This window comes from Temnothorax americanus, unplaced genomic scaffold, assembly GCF_048541705.1.
Source record: "Temnothorax americanus isolate GAGA-0224 unplaced genomic scaffold, ASM4854170v1 Scaffold113, whole genome shotgun sequence".
NCBI lineage: Eukaryota > Metazoa > Arthropoda > Insecta > Hymenoptera > Formicidae > Temnothorax > Temnothorax americanus.
Window position 1 is genome coordinate 2,657 of NW_027509246.1, and position 5,781 is coordinate 8,437.

Below are 5,781 nucleotides of genomic sequence, written 5' to 3' on the forward strand. Positions count from 1 at the left end.
TCACCAATGTCTTCGAAACCAATTATTTCATCTCGTGATATATTATAAAATAAATGAGCTTTTAAAATTATTTTGTCTGCACATATTATGCAATGACGTTCTACGAGAGGCAACGTATTCAATTTCAATTTAAGTGCTTCAAAAATTTTATCATTTATACCAGGCTAAATATTCCATTTTTGCGTAAATAATTGTAGAGAATGTACAGAAGGCAATGCAATTGAATCTTTCAATTCCCGGTACATTTGTGGACTTAAAAAAAATAATGATAAAGCAAATTTCTTAAATTCGGGATTATATCTTTTGCCACGTAATTTGCCATTTTAATTGTGCGTCGACTTGTGCCGCTAATATTCTATTAAATTTTCCGGTAATAACTTACGGCCTAGTTTTATTAGTTGATCGAATTCGTTTTTTTCTTCAACTTTCGTAGCTTTCTTCTTCTTTTCCATACAAAGCCGTCGGATTGTTTCACGCATTACTTTATTTTGCGCCTTTAATTTTTAGAACTTCTCTTGCAATTTCCTTTTTCTCGGGCTATCATCAGACGATTTAGTCCTAACTGCAGGCTTCTTGATAGTGGATGTGCCCCTATAATATATTCCAAACGTTAGATCATAGCACAAAGATTATTTTTAAATATGATATATGTAATTATGTAACTATTTTGCTGTAAGAGACAAAAACAGCAAAATAATATTAAATAAAATCTAAAGTTAAAAGAAATTTAAATATAATGTGTTAATAAATAAATTACATATATCCTGACAATTATATTTTATAAGAAAACTTTTATTACATAACAAATAAAGAAAATAAAAATACATGTTTAACTGTAAATTAGTAAAGAAAAACTTACGGTTGAGTTATTTCTACGTCACTGACAATAATTGGGACGATTGTTTGTGAAGTTTCTGCTTTGCTGAAAATATACAATTTTTTTTTAGCCATTATTGTTAATAAACGTAAACAAGTCCTTTATTAATATAAATTACCTATTATCTTCTTGCACTTGCATTTCTGCAACAGTTGCCTCAGCACATGTATTTTTGCAACAAAAAATATGTATCATATAATATCTATTATAAAATATAATATTATAACAAATAGAACATTTATATTTAGCATACCTATCTACTTTCTCTTTAACCACATTTTCCTCATTTTGTTGTGTTGTTTGTTCGGGTGCTGTGTGTTGTCCCTAAAAGATTTTAATTATTTTATGTTTTTATATGTTACTTTCGCGTAATACATAAAAAATAATGTAAATATTGTTAGATATTGTTGCTATTATTATTTTTTACGTACTACTACCTTATACTAGTATTATTCAATTTTATACTTTTTTATGAAACAAAACTAATTTAATTAAATTAAAATATGTAAAATTAATAATATTATTTGTTAGTAAAAATTCACTGTTGTTGAAAACCTAGTCCAAAAAATATAGTGGGTACATCATATGGGTGAAGACGAGCCTTAACTTTATTAACTTTGTACCATTTGTTTTCAAAATGCAAATGGCACAAACGACAATTCTGGTGGGCATATTCTGGACCTTTAGGTTCTAGATCCAGCCTTCCACATGCTTGTATCCATTGCAGCCATCTGTAAATGTTGTACCATTTTACCAATGACAAAATAATGCACACATTACAATTAAAAAAAATGGGTGCAAATTACAAACTTGCACATTGCTTCCTCTCATTATTACAGGAAGCTTATTTTATTTAATGTATAAATTTAATGTATATGAGAAAGCTTTTATTTTATTTAATGTATAATTATTAGTATTTATTTTTTTGGCTTCCTCATAGAGGAAACTTTGTGAGCAAAGGGTTCTACATGCACACTTAAAAACTATACAGAAGCCCGATATCTCAATATTTGCGGAAATTAGAGCAAATTTACCGAAATTTCTATAACTCCAGAACTAATCAACTAAATCTTAACGAATTATATATAAAATAGGGGTAGAAAAGACTGAAAAATATAATAAAATTAGAAATAGATTGATATCTCCAAATTTGCGGAAGTTAAAGCATAAACAAACATTTCTGCAAATTCAAAATTTTATTAAAAAAGAACCCCTTGATTATTAGCAATTTTTATTAATTCTATTATATTCTTCAGTTTTTTCTACCCTTATTTCATATATAATTTGTTAAGATTTGGTTGATTAGTTCTGGAGTTATAGAAATTTCAGTAAATTTGGCACATACACACATACATACACACACATACACACATACATACATACAGACATTTTTTAAAACTGCAATTTTTCGACGTTTTAGAACATTTTGAACGCATTCAGAAAAACAAAAAGAAATTTTTTTTTACGAAAACAAAGCTTCCTCTATGAGGAAGCAATATAATTTATATAAAAAATAATAATATTATATAAAGCAATGTGTGTTATACTTGTCTTGTTCCTTTGAAAATTTAAAAAAATGTTGCACATCAATAAACTTCTTTACGCACTCTGGTACTGCACAGCTTGGCTTTCTTATCGCATTCATTTTTAATTATTATGCAGCAACACCTGAAACAAAGCTAAGATCAAAGTGCTTCCAAAAGAATTGAAAACTTATATAATATTTATATAGGTTAACTATTCCCTTAGAAAAAAATTTCTCTTTTATGTTTCTTTTGCTTTTATCACTTTTATCACTTATTTCACTTTTATCACTTTCTTCACTTTTCTTTAATTTATTCTTTTACTGTCTTTATACTTTGTAAACTTTTTTCATTTTAATCACATAAACGTATTCAGAGTCTGTCAAACACTTCTAACAGCTCTCAATAGCATTCAGTGATTAATTGAGCTAATTCCCTCCAAATTTCTGTTTCAATACAGATAGGCATTTACTTAACTGACCATTTAAATTCTAAGAAAGAGCGGAGCAGAACAGAGAAAGGAAGAGAAATTGAGAAAGAAATTCAGAGAACGACGTTCAGATGGGGTTAGTGGGCGCTTACTTATTTCGCGCATGCGCACTCCATTTTGGACAACGAGAAATCAGGAGAGTTGCGCTACTGTATATACTGTGACAATACCGAGCTCCCCGATGATGAAAATGAAAGTTCATCAGAAATTGAAAGTTTGATTACAGATTATCCAGATGAATAAATTAATAATTTTAATAAATAAAATTAATTGATTTTTTATAAGCGTTGCATAATGTTGTCTACTTTAAAATAGTTTTTTTTTAATTACTTTATTTCTGATTATTACATAATTAATTACACATCATTCCACTACTAATAAGCACGAAATCGTTTACGTTTTTCCTTTGGACAAGTAAAATCTCTTTCAATGAGTAATGCGTTAATAATATTTAAAGATACGGCGGGCAACGAGCTACCGGCGTGCTCGTGCAGACGATTTTAAAGGGGGTGCCAGACCAATTTTCCAGCCAGTACAAGTAGCCAGACTTATTTTTTTATAATTTTATATATTTAAACTACCATCTTGACAAGTTACAGCTCTAATCAAATGATTCTACAAATCGATTTTTTACAACGACTTTGGGAGGATGCCAAACTCATTTTCCAGTGTCAGTTGCATGCCAGACTCATATAAAACATTTCTTTAAACAAAAAAACAATAAATATATAAAAGCTCAGCACTAATCAAATTCTTCCAACATAAGTGTTTTTTCGACAAGATTAAAGGCGCCGCAACGCCCATTCCAGCGAAACAACGCAGTCAGACTCTGCATTTCATCAACAACACTATTAAAACAAGAGAAATTACTTTGTTCCAAGACTAATCAAATCGCTGACACTTTTGTGTCGCTACCTCCCGGGCTAAGATCTGACCAGATATAATTTGATCTGCCAAATTATAATTATTTACCAAATATATCCAGATCTGCTCAGATATAATTAAAAATTATGAAGAAATGTAAAATATAAATAAAACCATAAATATATCGATTCAATTTTTTCAAAGTTGTGTGCCACTTTGTTATAAGCATGGATTCTGATACAACTGATATAAGTTGTACCGTATACTTGATTTATATACCGTTTTTATACCATCTGTTGGAGAACAATGATGGAGATCCACACGCTGCTTGCTTGATGTGACTGAGGCGCTCCGATTTAGGAACGTAGGAATTCCACAGTCGAAGGATCTATGGATCGAACGCGCATTTCATGGCTTTCGATGATTTCCCCACTTCTTACACGATCTACGATAATTTGTCAGTCAGTACACGGTATTAGATCTGCATGTACATACGGATATAGTTCCGAACACGCATAGTTCTGAATAAAGAAATTGTTACTGCAAACCGGCTACCATGATTCGTGCACCTCCTGCTGCATTCCTGTGTACTCCAATCGGTTATGGGCCCAGTATAGAGGTGATTTCGAATAAGGTATCGATTGTTTACATAAAGATATTCAACGTGAATGAAAGATAGAGATGGCCGATATACGTTACACGATAACGAAACTTAACAACGAGAACTATCAAGTTTGGAGTTACAAGGCGGAACTTCTGCTGACTAAAGAAGGATTGTAATTCGCGTCTCTTCCTCGTGATCAGGATGTAGTGTTGCGCTGCGCTCCGCAATCACAAAGACACTCGTGTTCGCGCCGCGCACTCCCGGTCTCGCGTAAAAGAAACAACACTTGATTACAAGAGGAACTCAAGGGTTTATTAGGAACTCTGTACAAGAATGTATTTCAGGTGGAGAACACGTCCGAACGATTGAAGTCTGCCCGTAGATCTCCCCGTCGTTGTTGTTATTACACAAATCAATACGTCCCGTCGTTAAGAAACGCGCTTCGGGTTGAAGCTTCTCCGGAGCCAAATTCAGCCCACAAACGGGTGTCCCAGCGCCAGCGTAACAGTAGTACCCTCTTCTAGGCCCTAAATGTCCACCATATTTTAAAGCTCAAACAAGCGGCGCACCCGTCGCCGCCACCGTCGCCACCTCCCGCGTTTATTCATTTTCTTGGTGCCAAGGTGTCCACACGCTTAGGATGAGGAATGAAAAGAAGAGGAACAAAAAATCAGACAGAAAAGCGGAAAAAAAAATCGTCGAAGGAAGCGAGTAACTGGAAGAAGAACTTAGGAGACAGGAAAGAAAACGAAAGGAAGCACAATGCGGAGACATTTGGAATCGTCGTCAAAAAACGCAATAGAGTTGCGGAGTAGGCATAACGAGAGAGAATGTTACACGCAGGCTCTAACTTGCATCGTCGAGTGTCAGCACACGGGCTCTAACCCGCACGTGCGACACCAACAATCAACACGGTATAGGCCTTAATTCTCGTTTGCTTTGTTAAGATTGTCTCGACGGACTCTAATCTGTCACAATAAAAACAGGATATATATAAATATTACATGATCATATGTATTCGAACGTCCTTTGAGACGATGAGGATAAAAATGAATACCTCATGTACGCTACTGTTATAGGTAACATGGACAGCAGCAGCACACCAGCAGTCGTCATCGAGGAAAAAAGCTTCACATCGGAGACAAGTCTCCGAAGGGAACACGAGAGTAGAGCGCCCACATACCGACATACCGCCACCTATTTTCTCCCCAGTTCTTTTTTAAGTACTCCGGTATCCCCTCCTCTTTTATCATGCTACACCACTTGTTAAATTTTGCCTCCCCTATCTCCTTCCACCTCTCTTCTCTTTGCATTCTTCTTTCTCTTTCAAGCACGTCCTCCCCCCTCCACATCCCCTCCTCCCTCAGCTCCTCCACCTCCTTTATCCTCCAGCACCTGCTCTCCGCCGCTTCTTTTCTCTCCT

General features: G+C 34.2%; 1 long non-coding RNA gene across 1 annotated transcript; it reads right to left on the reverse strand.

Moving 5' to 3' along the window:
- Positions 1 to 732: 732 nt before the first annotated feature.
- On the reverse strand, positions 733 to 5,105 carry LOC143908732 (uncharacterized). Its single transcript, XR_013260232.1, has 3 exons — positions 1,131 to 5,105; positions 996 to 1,020; positions 733 to 922 (listed from the first exon to the last, which is right to left on the reverse strand). It is a non-coding gene; the product is annotated as an uncharacterized LOC143908732 (long non-coding RNA).
- Between the last annotated feature and the right edge of the window lie 676 nt (positions 5,106 to 5,781).